At 36.0% G+C, this 23,404-nt stretch overlaps 1 protein-coding gene across 2 annotated transcripts in view; it reads right to left on the reverse strand.

Annotated features, from left to right (window-relative positions):
* The window catches only part of STIM2 (stromal interaction molecule 2), a 169,545-nt gene that overhangs the window by 115,432 nt on the left and 30,709 nt on the right, over nucleotides 1-23,404 (reverse strand). The window lies entirely within an intron of this gene.

The following is a 23,404-nucleotide window of genomic DNA, read 5'->3' on the forward strand; positions in this document are numbered from 1 at the left end:
CAGAACAAGGAAAACAATACAAACAATAACTACAACAGTATACATCGCAAGAAAAAAATTTTTTTAAAAGCAGATCATGCCATTATAGTAATAAATGTTGGCTCTGGCAAGGAAATGAAAACATAAACCACTCTCTTTTTGTTTAAGAAGTTGGGGTCTATGGGGTTGGAATGTCACATGCAAAGAAAGGTTCGCTTGAGGGAGTCCTACAGGATAAACTTTTTTTTTTCTCATTACAGTCATCAATAAAGCTTAAAGAGAAAGGGAGAAGAAAAATGTAGTACCTGATTTAACAAGCAGACCACCACCTCAAAAGGCCCTCCTACCACCACATTTAGTTGACTTCTTAACTAAGTCAAATGTTTATAGAACTTCCACAGATTTACTCCCAACCATTTTAAAAAAATTTTTATGGGGGCGGAGCCAAGATGGCAGCTGGAAAGCAGGGACTTGCAAGAGCTTCCCCCCCAGGTCCCTCCAAAAGCCTATAAAGAATGGCTCTGAACAAATTCTATAACTGCAGAACCCACAAAATAGCAGAGGAAAGCAGGGCTCCAGCCCAGGACAGCCTGGGTGGTTGCTGGGTAAGGTCTATCAAGCACGGAGCTGGGAGCAGAAAGGAGCACAGCCCAGCGTGGGCTACGCCTGGACCAACCAGACCAGGAGCTGGGTAGAACAGGCCCTAGCACCCTAAATCAGTGAGCTGTGGCAGTTACCAGATTTCTCAACCCACATACACCAAAGACAGCAGAGAAGGTTAGTGGGAAAAGTTGCGCCAAATTCCAGAGCTCCCAGATCAAGGAGAAAATACTGCAAGCAGCCAGAAAGAAACAATTTGAGTATTGTGGAAACACAATTAGGATAACACAAGATCTAGCAGCTTCTACATCCAAAAGTAAAATCTGTTGGCTTTACTTTCATAACATTTCTCACATACGCCACCTTCTCTTCTCTGCCACTGCCTCTACTCTACAGCAGTCCCCTTATCACCTCATACCTGAACTACTGCTATAGCCAGCTCACTGGTCTCCCTGCCTCAAGTCTCTTTTCACTCCTGTTGTCTACTCAGCTATCAAAATGAACCTCCTAAAACTCAGGGCTAACTATATTACCACCCCGCCTCATTCAGTAAACTCCAATGGCTCCCCAATTTTACCTTTATGATCAAATATAAAATCCTCCCTTTGGCTTTCAAAGTCCTTCATAAATTGTCCCTCCCAATTTTCCAGTCTCTTTACAATTCAACTCTACTTTTGCCATCCAACGACACTGGTCTCCTTGTTGTTCGTCATACAGAACATTCTATCTCCCAACTCAGAGCACTTTCACTCACTGTTCCTATCTCTGGCTCCTGGCTTCTTTGACTTCCTTCAACTCTCGGCTGATGTCCCACCTTCTGCAAAAAGCCTTTTTCAGTCCTCTTTAAACTTAGTGCCCTCCCACTGAGATGACCTCCAATTTGTCTTGTATACATCTTGTTTGTATATAGTTGCTTGCACCTTTCTCTCTCAATTAAATTGTGAGCACCCTGAAGACAGGGACTCTCTTGTAGCATCATGTCTGGCACACAGAAGGTTATTTAATAAATGTTAGTTGACTCATTTGAAATAACTCCTCCCAGTTGTGAACTGATCCACTCATTCTAGAAAACAATTTGGAACTATTCAGAAAAAGTACTAGGTCTGGATCCCAAAGAGATCATAAAAAGGGAAAAGAACCCACATGTCCAAAATTATTAATAGCAGCTCTTTTTCTGGTGACAAAAAATTGGAAATCAAGGGGATGCCCATCAATTAGGGAATGGCTAAACAAGTTGTTGTATATGAATGTAATGGAATACTATTGTGCTACAAGAAATGAGGAGCAGATGGACTTCATAATAACCTGGAAAGACTTATTTACTCTGATACTGATTGAAGGGAGCAGAACCAAGAGAATATTATACACAATTACAAACACACAGTATCTGTGATGACTAACTTTGATAGACTTGACTCTTCTCAGCAATGCAAGGTTCTAAGACAGTTCCAAAAGACTCATGATGGAAAATGCTATCCACATCCAGAGAAAGAATTATGGAGTCTGAATGCAGATTGAAGCATACTATTTTTCTTGTTGTTTTTTCCCTTTTGTTCTGATTCTTCCTTCACAAAATTATTAATGTGGAAATAGTCTGATAGCCTATATCAGATTGCATGCAGCCTTGGGGAGGTGAAGGAGGGGAGGGGAGGGAAGAAAAAAAATTGGTACTCAAAATCTTATAAAAGTGAATGTTGAAAACTATCTTTTCATATAATTGGAAAAAATAAAATACTACCAAGTGGGGGGTAGGGGTGGGGAGAAATAACCCCTCCCATCTCACTATCAACTCCTCTTATGGACTTCAGTGATAATTCGGATTCTAATGTTTGACCTGAGCAAAGTCACAATCTCTCTGGGCCTCAGTTATCTTATCTGTAAACAGAGCTGAAATACATCATCTCTAAGGTAATTTTGCAGATTTAAATTCTATGGTTAAGGGATTGTCTCTAGAAACAAATAGGAACAATCTTGGCAAGAAATAAGCTAGAAATCATTTGCAGCCTATTACCTGAAACACTAAAGTTTAAGCTATGACAATTATTTAACTTGTATGCAAAGAATTTCAAATGTACATCGCATAGAGGGTAAAAGAGGAGCATTGTAAGGGAGAACAGGGTACAACATAACAAGCAAGAAACTTCAGAGAAAAACAGGATGCAGTATGTCATCAGAGAAATGTGTGATGAAAAAAAAGGGGGGTTGGTCTCATGACAGAGGAAAGAGATACAGGATGACAGACTGAGTGCTCCACTGGTATCTGCAAAGTGTAAGGAGAAATCAAGGAGATTCTCCAGAGCATTGGGTGGACCCCTGTAGCAAAATTAGAGGAAGACATGGACAAGCATGTCATAGAATGAGCAAACATAAATGGTTTGAAATCCCCATCAATGGAGGAATATCCCAATCAATGAACTCACAAATCCCTTTGACTATGAGTGTCTTAAAACCTTTTTTTTTAAAACAAAACTATTTTTAAATCAGGTTTTAATATATTTCTTTCATTATTATTTTATGTAGCCTGCCATACTGACATATTGGTTGGTATTAAAATAGACAGCATAAAATAGGGAGGCACTCTGGGAAAGGAAATTAGTATCATTATAAATAACCAGTTACTAATTCAGAATACAGATTAAAGCTGGATAGAAAGAGTAAGTGTTCACCTTCATATAGCTCTTTAAGGTTAACACAGAATCTAAGAACCCAACGAACTAATGGTAAACAAAATGGCCCTGAAAATTGCCTAATATCAGCATGAACAAGAACATAATTCTACTTGCGAATATTTTAAAAGGACAGAGATGAATACATATAGTTAGATACTTACAACAAGTACCATAAAACTTCCTATATATAACCACTTTCAGCAGGTCTGGATTGTCCAACAAATTTTATAAAGGTAGTAAACCCAAAAATGCTTGCTTATTGTCCACTGGCATAGAGCAAGGAAAACTCAGCAACTTCTTCTAGTCAAGCAGCCTTCGTTAAAGAATTCTCACTGATTCAATACCAGGTTAGGCAATCTTTCTAAGGCATTTAACTTCAAAATTTCGAGGGAGAGACAGAGACAGATAGACGAGAGGGAGAGCGCACATGCACGGGAGCGCAGGAGCTGCTGGCATGTGCATATTCTGTTTTTTGGTTTTACTGATACTGTTCTTAAGTTGCCTCCTTGTTTAAGGGCCTCTCAGTCTCTTTTACAGACTCATCAATTATATCACATCCTCTATTTCCCCAAGGTTTTATCATATGCCCTCTTCTCTTCTCCCTCTACCAGTATCTCTTCATACTCTCATCAGCTGCCATGAGTTCAGTTAGACTAGCTGTTTACTTTGTTACTCATTGTGTTTTTTAAGTTTTATATATCCCAATTTTACATATTAGTTTAGCTAAAGGAAGAGGTGGTTGCTTTCATTTTTGTTAATCTCTTCTTTGATTTTGAGGATTTGTGCTTTGGTGTTTAGTCGGAAGCTTTTAACTTGTTGCTTTTCCAGTTTTTTAGCTGCATCCTCAATTTACAGGTTTTTCAACTCTTGTAAAAACATAAATATTAATTTTCTACTAATTATTGCTTTACCTGCATCCCTCAGGTTCCGATATGTTGTCTCATTGTTATCAATTTCTCTGACAAAATTTTCTATTGCTTCTAAGATTTGTTCTTTTACCCACCACTCTTTAGGATTAAGTTGTTTAGTCTCCAATTAATTTTTCATTCTCTCTTCAATTCTCTGTACTCATTGACAATAACAACAAATTTTAAGAGAAATAATAGAAAATTCCATCAGAGAAACTGACAGACAACATATCTTAGAAACAAAGAGAAAATTTCTTACGAGAAATTAGTAACAATGAGACAATATGCCAAAACTTCAAAGGCCCTAAGATTTATTGAATATAATGTTTATTTCATCATGGTCAGTAAAGTATGTGTTTAGTATTCTTTTCTGTATTTGTAAGGTTTTCATGCCCCAAAACATTGACAATTTCTGTAAAAGTGCCAAATACAAATAAAAAATATGTAAATTCTCTCCTGTTCCCATTCAGGAATCACCAGAGAGCCAGAATCTCTAATTTTGCTAAATTTTTATTCAGGTCAATTTCTTATTTATCTTTTTGTGCCCATACACACACAATTATAGTTTTAGTGTCTATTTCTACTTGGAACTCAATTATCATTTCCTTTAAGTATATAAATACTACAGTATTTGGTGTGTGTTTTATATATGCCATATATTATAGATATTATATACATATGTTATATATGTGTATATTGCATAAGTATGTATGCACACAAAGCAGTGATTCTTATTTGTAGTACATTTAAATATAATGTAGTTTCCCTGTTTATCCATTTTTATCATGTGTGTATTTACTGTAGCCTTATCTGAAATCACGATTTTTACCCCTATCTTCTGAGTTCACCTGCAGCATTTATGATAGATTCTGCCCCAGCATCTGATTTTAACTTTAAGTAAATCATTATGAATATGAAGCCACTGGATCCAGATGGCTCTGGAGGACAAAGTGAGGCTGGCAACCTTGCACAGCCCTCCCTCATTCAAATCAAAGTCAACTGCATTGTCATCATGTCCCTGAGGTTACAATCCTCTTCAGACCTCTTCAAGAATGAAGGACAAATAACCTGTGAGTAGCCTCTCCTCTCCTCTTCTCTCCTCTCCTGTCCTGTCCTGTCCTCACCTACCTCACCTCACCTCAGGGTGCTTTGCCCAAAAGAAGGTACATTTTGATGGCCAAAGGCTGCCTCCTTAACTTTGGGTTTATTGGCCAGATTTCTTTCTCAACAACTAAGCATTAAACGCAACTCACTCTGAAGCTCATGGATCGTACAATTATTACTAAACTGATGGGATGGGATGGGAAATGGGATGAACTTCAACACAGTCAGTCGAAAACATTTATTAAGCACCTACAAATGAACTATGCTAAGCACTGTGGATATACAAAGAAAGGCAAAAGACAACTCCTCCCCTCGAGAAGCTCACCATCTAATGGGGAAGGCAACACATAAAAAGATGAAAAGGAGAGGAGGCAGAAAAGGGAGGAAAGGAGAGCACTTTCCTGGTTACAATAAGTTCAGAGGGGTACTGCCAGTGAGAAATAATGAGATGGCTGCCCTGGGAATCCCTTAAAGGTAGGATCTGGGAGGGATTCTCCATGTCCACCCTCTCCACTGGGTGGGTGTTTCAACAATCCAGCTAGCAGCTGCTGTGGGAATGTAAAACCAACAACAACCAGCTCACAGAATGCTGCAAGCCCAGGTTCTTTTGATATGCTTTACTAAGGAAAACAATGTTAAGGGGTTAGTAAGTTTACTTTAATTCAGCATACAAATATCATTTTAGTTCAGGGGAAAAAGCCAGCACCCTGAAGTTCAGAGCAAATACAAACAAATTATAAACATACATTTGTAAACAGACCAAATACAATTCATAGTTACCAACATCTGGGTTCAGCCAGGAGCTCAACAATGGCTGGCCCAGCTTCATGCATCACTACTGCTGTAGCTCAGAGCTCCGAAAAAAAGAAAGCCAACCCCTGGTTTTATATCTTGTTCAGGGTCAAAGGTGAGTCACACATGACAAAATCATCACAAAAATGTGACTTAAACCCAGGTGGTTTAAAAGCCTCTGATGTCACAAACATGTCACTCGAACCCAGGTAAACTAGGCTTTCCCTTGAGGCAAGGAGGTCATAAGACTCCTAATTTAATCAAGGAAACAGTGGCCAAACTCTTCAAGGGCACTAGGTTGAATAAGTGCTAAGAGCCCATCTTGATTCCCAATATACTGGGGAGCGGGGAGAAAAGGGACATGACAAGGAGTACTAATGAGGTGTGATCTTGCAAGAGGATGAGGTTCTGGAGATCATGATGCAGTCTGGAAGAGGGCAGCAGAGGGAAATGATAAAACTGCTACCCTATAGCTATCTTATTTAACTTCCTGATTAGGAATGTTTGGGAATCTTCTAATCTATTTCATTAAAAGTCTACGTTTCTCCTGTAGGATCATACTCAGTTTTGTCAAACAGGTTATTCTAGATTATAAATTTTATCTTCTGCATTTCGGGGTATCATATTCCAAGGTCTCCACTTCTTTAGCGGTGACAACTGCCAAGTCTTATGTAAATCTGAGTGTGACTTCTTGGTACTTAAAACTCTTTCTTTTTAGCTGTTTGTAGTACTTTTTATTTGACCTGCAAGCTCTGGATTTTGGCTAAAGTGTCTGGGAGCTTTTATGTTGGTGTTCCTTTTAGAAAATATGCAGTGGATTCTATTTTCACTTTGCCCTCTAAGAAGTCTAGATAGGTTTTACTTAAGATTTCTTAAAATATGGCAGTCTAGTTTTTTCTGGGGCTTGGGGGGGGGGGGGTGTCATGATTTTCATGCAATGTGATGACTTGTTTTCCAGGTCAGTTGTTTTTTATAATATATCTTATATTACCTTCTATTTTTTCCAATCATTTTATTTTGTTTTAACATGTCTTCTTGTTTCATGGAGTAATTTTCTGGCTCAATCTAATATTCAAGGAGTTCAATCCTTGGTTAAGGTTTACCACCACCTATTCTAAAGTATTAATTATTCTTGACATTTTTTTTTCCTTAGCTTTTCCAGCTCGTATCTTTTATTTCACTTCTTCTGGGTATTTTTAGTACTTGCGGGTAGGGGCATTCTTTTCTCTCTGGTTCTACTTGGGCTTGCTGTGGATTTACTCTTTTCTTGGTTTATCTCATAAGTTTCTCTCAATCTAGGATAATTCTTTCATTGTGGTCAACATTTCCCCCTTGTTTATTCCTATCTCCAGTCTCAATTTCTTACTTGGTGGTTAAGTCTAGGTCAGGTCCTCTTCAAAAATTGGCGGGTTTTATTTTCTGGCTATTTTACATTTGTATCCCTACAGTCCTAGCACAATGCCTATCATAGTAGGTACTCAACTGCTTGATTTAAAGGATATAAACAGTTCTCAAAAACTGCCAACTGTTAAAAACCATATGAAAGACCATTACAAATCACAAATAATAAGAGAATGCAAATCAGCTAGTAATATCTTTCAACCTAAGACAGTACAAGCCTTTTACATACTGTTTCTAAAACAGATATTCATACAATGAACTGCCTTTAGTTGTTACTAGGTCTTCTTAAAATATCTTTAGACATAGAATACTTAATAGCCATACTCTCATACAGCTGCAGGTAACAGATTATTCAATGAAAATTTTTTGTTGTTGTTGAGTCATTTCAGTTGTATCTGACTTCGTGACCACATCTGGGGTTTTCTTGGTAAAGCAAAGTAGTCTGCCATTTAAAATAGCTTTCAAGAAACAGTTTCTTCAATACTTTAAGGTTTTAAACTTTCATTGGATGGACATTTTGTCCACCAAAAAACAAAAACAAGAAAACATCTTTGGTTTAAAAAAATTATGTTTAAGAGTTGTTCTGGCCATAAAATCCATCACCCTGATGGCAGCCTTGTAATGAGTCTCTCAAATAAATTCCAACAACAGACATCATCAAGCACATGGCTCAAAGCCTGACAGGAATTCCCAGAAAAAACACTGTATTAGCAGAGTCTTTAAAAACTCTATGTTACTTCCATGTCATAGTGAGAGACACTGTAAGCAGGCATTAGTGGACAAATACCACCCAAAAACAGTATTCATGATTAATTTGTTCAATTGTTAATAGCCCACCTTCTACTGTAATTAATTTTAACAAATGAAATAAAATCATAATCTAGTTTTCTGATGCTATTAAAAAACTCTGAAAAATTAAAAATAAACTACTGCTTTAAAAGATCTAAAATACAACTTCTAAATCATAAAATCTTTACCTACTTTCGAATTGTGAAATATGTTCAAATTACTTAAAAAAAACATACTTTGTAGAAAAACATTTTAAAAAAACATTTTATTTTAATCCTGCAAAAAACCACAAGTTTTTATTTCATGTAAGATTACAGTTCAAAACCAAAAGAATTAACAAAACTGTATTGCTTTTTTTCTAAAGTGTCTGGACATCAAAATAGCCTACAATTAGATATGATGGCACCTGGTAATACAGGGCACTGAGTTCTGAGCATGGAGTCAGGAGGACTTGAGTTCAAATAAAATGAGAGATACTTTGTAGCTGTGTGACCCTGAGTAAATATCATTTAACCCCTCCGTGCCTAGTTTTCTCATATGTAAAATAGAGATAATAATAGAACCTACCTCCAAGGGTAGTTAAGATGACAAAATGAAATAATATTTGAAGTAGTCATTATTATGATGGGGGTATCATAATAACAGTGGAGAAAGTACACTGGCCTAAGAGTTTGGAAATCTTGTTCTATGCCTGCAAATAACTGCTTAATATGACCTGAATAAGTAATTCAACCTCTCTCCCTCAGTTTCCTCATTTACAAAATGAGAGTTAAGCTAGATGATTAGAAGAATAATCTTATAACAATAACAGAATAAGACTCTATTTTACTATAACATTCTGTGAGTCTAACTTCCAAATGAAAAGTACAAATGTAAACATGCAACAAAATAACTATTATTCAGCAATTTATCATTCATTTCCAATCACTGCACCATTCATTCAACTTGAGTTGCCAATGTGAAAATAGCTGGTAAACTTCAAGAGCATAAACCAGTGTTTAAAGAAATTTAAAAATACATCACTGTTTACTAAATAGTGTTCAATATCTCTTAAGAAAAATATTTTCTTCCTTAAGAAACAAACTCATCTGCACTTATACTATTAAATCTATTACTAATTTATGAGAGGTATTTCAACCTATCTTCACATACCAGGACAAGAGAAACTCAAGGAGGCTATTTGGATTAGACCATGCAGGAAAGAGATTTCAACATACAGAAGAAGGAAGTCTATTCCAAGAACTGGGGGACAGCATGGGAAAATGAATATAAACAGGAGAGGGCATTTGGTGATGGACCAAAGTGTAATTCACTACAAAAAAGAATACCAGGTGTTATTAAGAAAGCAGGCTACACAAGTACATTTAGTCAAACCATGTAGGAAACATTGCTCTAGCATGGATCCTAACAATTAGATCCACTTCTAGGCTTTCATTTTTCCAAAATCTTTCCCTTAAAAAGTTTTCCTACCAAACATATTTCAGTCTCCTCAGGCACCAACCTATCTGGCCTTATTTCTTACTACTTATTTCCACATCTGTTATTTTACAACCTACTATGGCTTTTAATGCTAAGGTCAGATATTTGCGCTTTATCTGATAAGCAAAGGTGAGCCTCTGGAGGTTAGTTGTTTGATTTAATAACAGTGAAATGCTGAGCAGAATAAACTCAGAAAATTACCGGAAACAAGGTATCTTATAAAGGTAGAGTAGTGATAGCAGGAATGGAAAAAAAGGAATGGACACAAAACACTAAAAAGAAAGCAAACCAATAAGATTATTTTTCAACAAATTTGACTGTCTACAAAATAATTTCTTTACCAGATGTTGCTTCATTAACCCATACTTCAACTCACAATTGTCCATATTCTAATGTCCATTCAGTCATTACAAGCCAATTACAGCCTACACTATCATAGGCAAGAGATTTTGAAAAATTAAAGTTGAAAAGTAAACCCAACTGTTACAATTGCTGCTGACGCCTATTTACCTCCCACTTTTACATTCAACAAAAAAGAGGCAAATTTCAGGCAAGATAACAGCAAATGAGAAAGAAATCAGTCTATCCAGGCTGACCCCAATACCAAACTAGTGACTGTATTCTACTAATAACTTACAACATCATTAACTGCTAAGAACTTGGCTTACTGTACTAAAAGTTATTTCTGATTCTCATGATTGGGATTTTCATAAATAATTCCACTGTGTTTTTTCTGCCTCTCAATTTTTATTTGAACTAATGCTTGTTTTAAAATTTAACTGTCAGTTTTAAAGTTAAAATTTTCTGTACATTTTAGTTCTTTTCCTATCAAAAACTAATATTCCTGTCACATATTATAAACTGAAAATCACTATATACTTTTTAGAGCAAATATTCTGATTCACTTCAGATTCTATGAGCAATACATAAGCGAACTCCTTAATGTAAGGATTTTCAAGGCTCATTTAAGAATAACAAAGATATTTCAAATTCATAAGAGAAATGAACAGTAACTTCTGTGTCCTATTCAATTATATCCAAAGGAGTTAGCCTTGGACAAATAGTATACACTTTAATTAAACAAATTCAATCCAGCTCTTAGTGGAAAATAATTTAGAGCATTAGTATACAAGAAAAGCCACTTCCTCCATAATTTAACATTTTCTATATCTGTCTCTGCCTTAACTCCCTAACATAAATAAACCCTATGATCTCTTACCTGCCAAATCTAATAATTTTTTTCCCCTCATTCTTCATCCTTTGTAAGGTCTTTTGAAATAGCTAACTACAGTATTCTCTTCTTTCTTATCTCTCTCTCACTCACATAAACACCAATCTACTTGGGACCATCACCTCTCATCTGGACTACCACAAAAGATTCCTACAGTAATTGGTTTCCCTACCTCAAGTGTCTCCTCTTTCCAATCCATTCTTCCCATAACTGCCAAATTGACAGCCTACCTAGCTGTAGAAAATATAAACTTTCCTGTTCGTCATTTAAAAGCCCTTCACAATATGTTTTCCTCCTATCTTTCCTGTTTTATTGCTTATTACTCTCCTGCACATACACTGCAGTCCAGCCACACTGTCCTCTTGCTGTTTCTCATGCACTGCATTCCATCTGCCAACTTCATGGCTTTGCAGCTGCTCTCTCTCATACTTTGAAAGCACTTCCCCTTCATTTCTATCAGTATCCCTAAGTTTCCTTCCAAGTTTAGCTCAAGTGCCACTTTCTGGGTGTGACCTATTTTGATTCACCTAACTGCTCATGTATTTCTACCAAAAATAACCTTTTATATGTTTTGCATACATTTATGTATATGCAGGCTATCTCCCCCAATAGACCATAAACTCCATGAGAACCAGAACTGTTCTCATTTTTATCTTTGCAAAATGCATGACACAGGCACGTAACAATAAAGTACTGTTGACTGATGGTCACAGGACCAAGAAATCCTTTAAATCATACATTACTAAAAACTTTATAGTGGTTTTATATCACTAATAACTAGCCAAAAATAAACGATCTCTGCGTATTGCACATTAACTGAGAAAACCACAAATTAACATTATCTATGTCATATTATATTTTTATTTATTTTCTTAAACATTTTCCAATCACATTTTAATCTGGTTCTGACTCACTTGGGAGTCTGGGAGTTCTGTGCACAAAAGGTGAGTTTGATACTGATCTAATCCTGATACTGATTTAATTTCTTCCTACTTCTTATATTTTCTTCGCTAAGTTATTAACTTGGGAATGCAGCATCAAGTACTTTAAAAGAACAGTGACTTAAAAAAAAATTAAAAAATAAATAAAAAATAAATAAAAAAAAGAACAGTGACTTAGGAATACAGAGAACTGAATTCTTATTTGAGGTCCGCCACTAACTTGAGGTGTGAATGATAACAGTAGCTTCCGCTCATAGGCATCTTTTAGCTATAAAATGGTCTTCACAGCTTCTAGGTCACATGACCAAAAATGAAGGACTAGATCTATTCTCTGATCCTCAACACTTTTCAAAACTCTCCAAAATAAGAATTATGAGCAGAAAGTCTCTATAGACTAAAACATCAAGAACCCTGGGGAAATAAAGCCCTGATGAAGACAGATGAAGGCATGGGCTTATGCTCTGTGGTCCACTCAGCAATTCCTTGCTGCTACTGCTGCAGTCTGCACTAGAACACACTGCACCTGTCCTCATACTTTCTGCGGCAATTAGTAACAGAACTCAATTCTGCCCCCTATTCCTGTGAAGGAAGTAGAAATATAGGAAGCGCAAAAGAAAAGAAATAACTAGGCCAAGATATTAGCCTGTGAATGGGGATCCAATAGTCTTGAAGAAAAGGGGACTAGTTAGTAACAAGCTAGGGCCAGTTCAGTCCCTCCCCCTACCCCACCTCCGAGTCCCTGGAGACCAGGACTATAGCCAGTGAAAAGTGAATACACCAGAGTAGGAAGAGGCTAAGGTAGCTCTGAGATCCAGGCCTGAAGGGAGGAACTCCCCATCAAAAGGAAAGGAATCAGAAAGTGAGCTAATCTTATTGATATAGTACTTTCTCCAACAGTGAAACTTGTAAACCATCCATTTCTGACCATTATATGTGATTTTTGTTTATGCCCTATTGCAAGTCTTCTCCTAGGGGTATCTCAAACAAACAGGAGAACATAAAGAGAGAAAAAAATTCTACAAAGAACTTAACCTTAATAAAGTGCTCCAAAGTAAATGAGTATATAACATTCAGTCACTTCAATGAGGTGAAAACAGAGCAGAATGATTTAGAAAATTTTTGAAAAATACAGTTTAGCTGATGCAACCATTCTGGAGAATGATTTGGAACTATGCCCAAAGGGCAATCAAACTGAGAATACCTTTTGATCCAGCAATACCACTACTAGGTCTGTATCTCAAAGAGACCACAAAAATGGGAAAAGGACCCACATGTACAAAAATATTTATAGCAGCTCTTTTTGTGGTAGCAAAGAATTAGAAATTGAGAGGATATCCGTCAATTGAAAATATGAATGTAATGGAATACTAGTGTTCCATAAGAAATGGTGAGCAGGCAGACTTCAGAAAAACCTGGGAAGACTTGCATGAACTGATGCTGAGTGAAGTTAGCAGAACTAGGAGAACACTGTACACAGTAACAGCAACATTATTGGATGACCAACTGTTGGCAATCAAAATGGGTTCTTAGCACTTAGTTCAACCAAGTGCCCTTTAAGAGTCTGGCCTTTATTTCCTTGATTAAATTAGGAGTCGTTGATGATCTCCCTGCCTCAAAGGAAAGCCTAATTTACATGGGTTTGAGTGACATGTTTGTGACTTCAGAGGCTTTTAGACCACGTGGGTTTTAGTTGCCTCTTTATGATGATTTTAGGTCACGTGGGTGACTCACCCTTGACCCTGAAAAAGATAAAAAACAAGGGGTTGGCTTTCTCTTTTTCGGAGCTCTGACCCACAGCAGTGGTGGCACTCGTGACTCTGGCCCAACTCTTGTTATGAGCCCCCCGAGCTGAACTTAGATGTTGGTAACTATGAATTGTATTTGGCCTGTCAGCTGATGTTTGTAATTTGTATTTGCTCTGAAGTTCAGGGTGCTGGCTTTTTCCCCTAAACTAAGTGAATGGTATTTGTATGCTGAATTAAAGTAAGCTTATTAACCCCTTAATGTTGCTTTCCTTAGTAAAGCTGATCAAAAGAACCTGGGCTTTTACAGCGTTCTGTTGTTGATTTTACACCCCCCACAGCAGCTGCTAGCCACACTGTTGAAACACCAACTTTGATAGACTTAGCTCTTCTCAGCAATGCAATGATCTAAGACAATTCCAAAAAACTCATGAGGGAAAATGAGAAAAGAACTATGGAGTCTGAAAGTAGATGGAAGCATACCATTTTCTCTTTTTCTTGTTCTTTGTTTTTTCTTTCTCAAGGTTTTTCCCTTTTGTTCTGATACTTCTTTCACAACATGACTAATGTGGAAATATGTTTAATATGATCATACATGTATAGCCTATATCAGATTGCATGCTGTCTTGGGGAAGGGTGGAGCGAAGGGGGGGGGAGATTTAAGAACTCAAAATCGTATAAAAGCAAATGTTGAAAACCAAAATCATCCATTTTTTAAAAAGAAGAAAAAAAGAAAATGTGGTTCAGAATTAAGAAATGAAAAAGGCCAAAGACTTTCAAAATAACCAGAAGCCTTGAACTTACCCATTACAAATATTTGTTTCATCAAGAAAGTCAGAAGTAACTGAATGTGAAGAACAAAAAAATTCCAAAAATGTCACCAACTACAAATGGAAGCAAATGGATTCCAATATAAGGGTCATTTCTTCATCACCTACCTATGTTAAAGCAAGTTAAAATAGAAGAAAAGATAAATTAAGGCTAAAAATATGATAAAAATACAGGCTAGAATTACAAGAGATCCCATAACTGACTTATATTTAAAAACTCAATGATGCCAAAACATCAGAAATGCATAAAGAAATCATAATGATAATAATTTACATTTCTATAGAGTTTTAAGGTTTGCAGAAAAGGCCTTTTTTCATAATAATTATGAGGTAAGTAGTACAAGTATTATTATCCTCATTTTATAGATAACAGAATTGAAACCATAGAAATTAAACTTAAGCAATTTGCCCATGATCACATAAGCAATGTGTCTGAGATAAGATTTTATCCCCAGCCCATTGACTCCAAGTCCAGTGCTCTATTCAGCTATACTGAATATACTGGGTACTGGGGCTATGGCCAGTGAGAAGTGAATACACCAGGGTAGGAAGAGACTACAATCACGCCCTGAAATAATCTAATGACATAAAGCAATTAACAATACAAGAATGCCAAAGAGTCCAGAAATTGCTGCATCAAGCAACAAACATAAAGGCAGTCACAAACACATTTCAATAGTGATTATAGTGGCTCTTCCCTTTTGTTGTTCTTTCACAACACGACTAATGTGGAAATACATTTAACATGATTGTACAAGTATAACCTGTATCAGTTTGCTTGCTGTCTTGGGGAGGAAGAAAAATTTGGAACTCAAAAATTTACAAAAATGAATGTTGAAAACTATCTTTACATGTAACTGGGAAAAAATAATATGCTATTAATGAAAAAAATGACTAAATTCTTATGATGAAAAGTGGCAGATTATTGTGAAAAACAACTCATTAAACAACAAAGAGAGATGAATGGGAAAATAAACCAGCAAGAGAAACTAAGAAAATTTAAAAATGAAATTGGGAGGGGCAGCTGTTTTTTTTTTAACTGAACAGACTTCAGCATTTTTACAACAAATTATTTTCCTTACAGATAATAGTAAAACCAGATTAGGACATACTATCTTACAGATAGACATATAATAAGAAAAAACAAGCATGATAGATAATAATAATAAAAGCATTTATATAGTGCTTTATGGTTTGCAAAGCACTTTAGAAATATTCATTTTATCCTCAAACAACCCTGGGAAGTAGGTGCTATTATTTTACTCATTTTACAAATAAAGAAAATGAGGCAAAGACGATAAGTGACTTGTCCAGAGTAACCCAGCTACTATATATATCTAAGGCTAAATTTGGTCTCAGGTCTTCCTGACTCCAGGTCCAGGGCTCTTAACCACTATACCTGCCCCACCTGCACTAATACAATGTCTAGAAATTCAGAGGATTGTCCCAAATTTGTCTAATAGACCTTTAAGAGAAGATCCGCTGCACGACATAGATAAGAATCGCGTATGATGGTCAGAAATGGATGGTTTACAGATTTCACTGTTGCAGAAAGAACTACATCAATGAGATCACCGATCCATCAAGGTATTTAAGTATCTTAGGATCCACTGTAAGAAAGTAGAAATGGTCTTAAAGGAGAAAAAGTTGAGAAAATCACCTGGATCAAAATAAGTACAAATAGAACAAATCTATCCTGGAAACAACATAATTTTGAAAGTACTTTAGTATCAATTATTCACATATCTAAAATAGTAGATGAGATCAAATTATTGGAGAAACATCAGAGGGGTATTACACCCCCCCCAAAAAAAGGCAATTAAGAAGACATCAACTAGTGACTCATATAACTCCTTTCTTATTTGTATAATAAACTTTATGAGAATGATCTACAAACATGTCAAGAATATAATCTTTATGTAAATGACTCATATATATATTTTGAGAGTATACTTAATGATAACACAAGAAGGTAAACAAGCAGGCTTTCACAAACCATATCCTACAACACACTACATCTTCAAAGTCACACAACTGCCTGAAAATTACAATGAATAAAAACTCCCATGTGTGTGGTAGTGAGAAAATAAAATGTGAAGACTTCACAGGGAATATATATGTATAAATATATCTATTTCTATTCATATCTATACTTAGAAATGTTTAAAACTCAAGAAATAGGGAAATAGGGAAGTGGAAAATTCTGCTGAGGCTGTGAGAATCTGATTGCTCTGCCTCTGGGAAAGTTTTCCCTGAAACCTTTTATTCTTTCTTCTGGTTCTGGTTTAAAGATTTGCTCAGTAATAATAGGGTCACTGTGACCTGCTTTCCTTTACTGTGAAAGTACTGTAGAAGAATGGAGAGGGTCTCCCCCTCCCCTTATCCTATTCTCCTTCTTCAGATTTATAGATGTCACCTCAGTTGTAATCATTAAGGGAATGGGAATTGGAGTTTCTGTGCCTTGATTTCCCAGTTCTCTGTCTAGTTTCTCGTGCTCAGATTGTAAGCCCACCTCCCAGCCAACGGTGAGAAGGGTCAGAGGTGGGCGGGAATTCTCTTGTGTTAGGTATAATTATTGATGCTTTGCTACTTGTAAGGGGCCTCCCCTACCAGATCTGTTCTGGCAGAGGATGCCCTATTCTCGGGGGGATTGAATAAAATTTTATTTCTGTTCCCACCCTGAGATGGCTCCTTATTAAAAATTAACTTTTTTTAATTGGTTAGGGTTTTTCATCCCACACATCCCACTACATTTGTTTCTTGATTACTTATTTTAAACACAACTTCTTACAACAAAAAGAAAATCTTAAGAGATAATCTTCCAATAAATTCATACTCGTCAAGGAATAGAGATTATCTTGGGTTTTCCAAGGCTATCTATACCAGTGGAATGCAAGCTTGGGCAGGTCCTACATATTGGAATGACTTCATTTGATGTAAGCTCCCTGACAGCAGGGAATACTTGTGCCTTTCTCTGGATGCAAAGGACAGCACAGCACCAGGTACACAGACTAATAAATACTTGCTGATGGATTGATTGATTGTGGTCCAATAAGGAAAGGTATTAGGACTAACCTAGGTACATGTGCTGAGGTTCCAAACTAGGGAGAGAGAAGGAAATAAGTATTTGCATACCTTCTTATTGAGAGAGATTATTATTTCTCTCTTATATTTAATAACTAATTATTGAATAAGACCAAGGTTTCTCCCCTTTTATACTTCTTCATCCAGAAATCAACCAGTGTGGGAAATCTTGGGCAAAGACTTGCCCAGGCTAAAGATCTAATCAGACAGTAAAAGAAATTCTAAGTTTAGGTTAAAGGATAGATTCCTGCTCATTGTGTTTACTCAGACTAGTCTAGGAAAATGTGGATTCTCCCTTTTATCAAAGAGGTAATATGGAAACTGATGTCTCTTTGACCAAGACTTGGGTAATCTGAGTCAAGTACCTCAAGACCCTCACTGGAATATAGCCCAGCCCCTCACTGTAATATTCATTCTCTCATTAACTGTTAACCAGAGTTGACTGCCACCCTTAGGAATACCTGCTCTTCCAAGAACATATAAACTGTGAGCCCACCACTATGAAGGGTCTTTGGTATTCAACAGTGCCACTTCCCTCTTTTTAATTAATAAACATGGTGGCCTTATTAATAAAATTATTAAATTACCCAGAAATTATGCCTCAAACTTTTTAAACATCACATTAAACACATCAGACATTTTTTAAAAATATGATCTCATTTGGCACAGGCTCAAGGTGATGAATTTTGGGGCTACTGGCTATTACTAAGGCCTAGAGAAGTTATAATCTTTTGTAGATGGAAGATCCACACTGATAGAATCAAGAATCCTTGGAGTTTAAGTATATAAGTACGCTTTAGTGCAGCAGCCATCTCGTGTGTGTGTGTGTGTGTGTGTGTGTGTGTGTGTGTGTGTGTGTGTGTGTGTGTAACTTATCAGGGAAAGGATCTTTAACCATCCTCTAAATAAGACTTCTACAATTACTGTCCATTTTTATTTTTACTCCAGCCAAAATTCTTAATAGTAAATGTAGCCAAACAAATTAAGCCATTGTGTGACTAAAATACAAAAAGTTAAACTGTCTGGGGTGCTGACCTGTAGTAATAAAACCTCTCTTCCCATTTAATCGTTCCTCCCCCTTCTCCTCTTGTTAAAAGGAAATCCACTCTTGCATAGGGTCCAAGAAAATGCCACCTATCATATGACACCAGTTGGAACACTACAGCAGCAGCTCACTTCTAGCTCAGGAACTACTATGGCATGTAAAAAAGGTAATAGTTGGTATGGGAATATATTTGTCTAGAAAGACTGACAATCACTAGTATGTACCATGCATTCTTCCTTCCTCCAGAATTCAACTATCACTTCTAAGAAGTGGTTTAGATTGACCTCAGATGCAATGAATGAAGCAATTCATGAAACAGTGTTGATAACATTAAGGAATATTCTTGTAGCATTTTTCCTGAAACAGTATAAGCGTGTGAATTTATACTGAAAAACTATCTTCCTTTTTCCATGATAGAGAAATAAGTTTATCTAATATAAAATTAAAATAGTACTTTCTTCACTGAATACAGTGAATGTACCCTAAATGTAACTATATTTTAATAGCAAACATAAATAAAGTAAAACAGCAAGCATAAATAGCATAAAGTTAATTTTTCTGGTCAACAAAATGGAAATTTTTAGTACCCAGCAATTATCCTGTCGATTTTTAATCTGTGTATTTGAAATTACCAAACTCTAAAATGACACTTTGTTTTTTTAAGGTAGAAAGAAAAGTTTGCCTAGCTCTGCTACAGTAGTCACAGGAATGTACTATCTATGCTATTTCTATAGTGCCTAGGAATAAATGAATGAATGACATAACATTTATTAGGTGCAAAGTGCTATGCTAAGCTGGAGATACAAATAGAAAACAAAACAGTCCATACTCTGAAGGAGCTCACTCTCTAAAAGAGGAGACAACATACACAGCAAGCCAGACGGAAAAGCCCCATGAAAGGCCCCAGATCCTTAGAGCTTAGTCAGTACTTCTATTTGCTAAAAGGAGAATCTCAAGTGGATACCTCAAGGTCAGTACCTCAAAGTTAGGCACATATTTAGAATTCACGATTTAGTACTCACAGCAAAATGTTCAAGTAGGATTGTCTTCCCAATATTTAAAATTTTACTGAGTTCAATAAACCCTCCTTCAATATGAACCTTCAAAAAGTATAAATATTTAACACCTAAGATAAAGTAACTAAAAAATCCTGTTGAAGCAACTACATTTAATGAAAGTAATATAGACCGCTACCAAGCATTAAATAAAAACTTAATAAGTAGCAGCACACATTACAGTATTTAGCTGGGTTTTAATCTCTGTACAGCACAACGATTTCTTTGTCAGAGTTCAAGAAAAAAAATCCAATAACTACTTTGATGGCAGTTTTAATAACTGGAAACTTAGAAACTAAAGTCTTCAAATTCTCTTCTTTTTTTCTTCTAGTGTCACATGCATTTTTATACTTAAGCCCATGCATAAGGATACACTGTATTATATACTTGGAGAACTTAAAATATAATAATCTTAAGAGGTTTCATTAGCTAGTCACTAAATAGTTTGCTATGCCAAAATAGCTCATGTTATTTTCAAAATACTATTACTTAGAAATCTTGACAGGTTAGATAAATTTGAACAAATGTCTAAATCAGCCTAGCTCTGTATACAGATAAAAGAAACTACAAAGGAAGTACCTGGTTCTCACTTAAAAGCCTATCTATGTATATACACACAAAGGCTCAAGAACCTACTTAAGTCATTTCTCAGTATTTATGATTGACAAAAAACTCATGAAGAAAATTAACTGCAATAGAGCAAATGATTTGGTTCCACTTCTTTTTCAATAAAAATCCTTCAATGCAGTAAACATCACATTCCTTATGTATGCAGAATGTTCTGCTAGGCAATTAATTAAAACAACTAACTTAACAGGAATGTTGCAGCAATTACTGAAAAAAAAAATTCAAACTCTAAAGAACTGTATTAACTAAGAAAATGTGTCAAATGATTGCTTTGAATTATAAGTGTACATAACAATTCATCTGGTCCCATAACAGTCCCCTTTATACTATGCATCCTTATTAGACTTCACCCATGAAACATAATCAGATATTATTACCTGGAGATGTATATGCATATGGAATAATATATTTACTTTGCTAATTAAGAGAATATGTTTAAATGACAGAAATTAACTGCTAGGGATATACAGGCATAAGAATAGGATATAAGAAAAAGGCAGTTATGAAGCAAAAATATCAAAATGAAACAGTTTTAGCATAAAAAAATTTAGACCATCACAATCCATAAACTATTTTAAATGCTAATAATTGTATTTCAATATAATTGTTTTCCTTTGTAACTCAATGAATTTTATTTTATGCATTTATAAATGTTATTCTGAGTAGTCTACAGGTTTCAAACTAACAAAAGGGTCTATGACACAAAAAAAGGTAAAGACTCAATGCACTAAGGTAAACTAATACCTCTACACTGTAATTTTTACTACCTTATCAATGACAGAGAACTTCCGCTAACATTTGGAGAGGAGGAAAGGTTGGCTTATTTCTGGCTTATCCACTGGCTCTTCCATCCCTTTTCTATCCTTTCTCTGAAGCCACTTTTAAGATTCCTTTGAGGTTCACTCCATCTACCTATATCAGCCAAACCAGTTGTTGTAATCTGTCATTCTATTTTTAAAAGAGTTAAGCATATAGACCAAAATCCCTAGAGACTCACAAACCCCAAATTCTGCCTTTATAATTAGGGGCTTCAACATATCCATTGACATCCCCATGAAGACTCTAGTCTCCCAGTTTATTACCTCAAATCCCAACACCTACATTTTCATATCACATCAGTCAGCCAGTCACTTCCTCTAAGTTGGTATCTTAAATGTTACCATGTTTTCATCCTTCGATGAAAAGGATGAGGATTTCCCATCCATCACCTTCTCACCCCTCAGACATTCAAAACCCTATTATAGACCATCATTACCTCCCACCTGGACTACTATAATAGTCTCATTATCCATATCCCTGCCCTACTTCTTGTCCCTTCCCAAACTGTCTACCACAAAGCTGCCAAAGGAATATTCTCAAAGCAGAGGTCTATAATAGTCCCCTGATCAATAAACCCCAATTTTTCCCTATTAACTCTAGAATAAAATAAAAACTCTTATTTAGCATATTAAGACCTTCACAATTTGACTCCAACCTACCTTTACAGACTTATTATACATTATTTTTCCTTCATGTACTCTTTAATCCAGCCAAACTATGCTTACTCTTCCCCACTCTATCAACAATTCAGCTAGCAGCTGCTGTAGGGGTGTAAGACCCAACAAGACCAGCAACAGAAGCTGCTAACACAGGTTCTTTGATCTGCTTTACTAAGGAAAGTAACTTTCAGGGGTTAACAATCTCACTTTAATCCAACTTACAAATATCATTCACTTAGTTCAGGAGGAAAAGCCAGCAACCTGAACTGCAGAGCAAATACAAATAAATCACAAATATCAACAGACAGACTTCATCTGATTCAAATCACAATTCACAGTTACCAGGAAAGCATCAACATCTGCATTTGCGGGGTGCGGGAGGGGAGCTCCGCTGGCACTTGACAGCCGCTGCCCAGAGTCTGCTCAAGTCACAGGACACTCTTCCAGTGAGTGAGAGCCCCAGACAAAACACTAACTTCTGAGTTTATGTACCCTGTTCAGGGTCCAAAGGATTCACACCTAATCAGGAAAAGGGTGTGAGCCTAGGGCTTAGCACCTAGTAAGACTTAATCAAAGGCACTTGATCGCTTTAGCATTATAAAAGAGAAAACAGTAAAAAATCCCACCTTAATTATCTATCTCCTAACTCTTGTGCCTTTCTACAGGCAAAAAGCAGGAGAAAACTGCAAAATATCTAGAAAAAAAAGCCTAAAAACAAATAATCTGAAAGCTGTATTTTGATATACTATGCAAAACATTATTCTGAGAAGGCATGTATAAGCTTCACCAGATTGCCAAAGGGGTCCAAATTGTAATAAAAAAAAATTAGGTTGCTCTAAGAGGAAAGAATGGGAAAACAAAAATCACATTCTAGAAGAAATAATTAGGAAAATAAATTGATTAGTATAAGAAATACAAAACCTTAACCAAGTAGCGGACATGCTAAAAGTTAAGACTGGACTCCATGAAACAAGAAAACCATAACACAATCAGAAGGTGGTTTTTCTTTTTTTTTAATAAAAGTATAATGTTCTGCCTATCGAAAAAAAGTCTAACTAGAAAAAAGGTAAAATACCAACTACTAGCCTCCCTGAAGACAAGCTCTGATATATTTAAGAAAATATGCATAAAAACTGCTCAGAACTTTTAGAACCAAAAGCTGAAGGTGAAAATAGAATCAGCCAAGTACCTGAAAGAATCCCCAAAACAAAAACTCCCAAGAGCATCAAAGCCAATATCCAGAACTTTCATGTCAAAGAAAAAATGCTGCAAGCAGTCAGAAAGAAAGACCCAAATACCAAGATTTGGCAGCTCTATTAAAGAGAGGAGACCTTTCTTCCAGGAGGGAAAAGATGAAGGCCTAAAATGAAAAAGAGATTACCCAGCAAACCTAAAAATAATCCTGCAATAGGAAAAAAATGGATCTTTAATGAAATAGAAGACTTCCAACAATCACTGATTACAATCCTAGAGTTGAGTATATATCATAAAATATAAGCTAGAGAATCAAAAGAGCACAGCAAAATTTTTTGATGAAGTGTTTTCATTCAAATAGGAGAATAAGAAATTAGTGTTTCCTCAGAATCCTAATGTTCAATTATCATAAATAAGATGGATGTTTTGATGATTTTAAGAAAGAAAAGAGAAGTG

This window comes from Trichosurus vulpecula, chromosome 6 (genome assembly GCF_011100635.1).
Source record: "Trichosurus vulpecula isolate mTriVul1 chromosome 6, mTriVul1.pri, whole genome shotgun sequence".
In the NCBI taxonomy this organism is placed as follows: Eukaryota; Metazoa; Chordata; class Mammalia; order Diprotodontia; family Phalangeridae; genus Trichosurus; species Trichosurus vulpecula.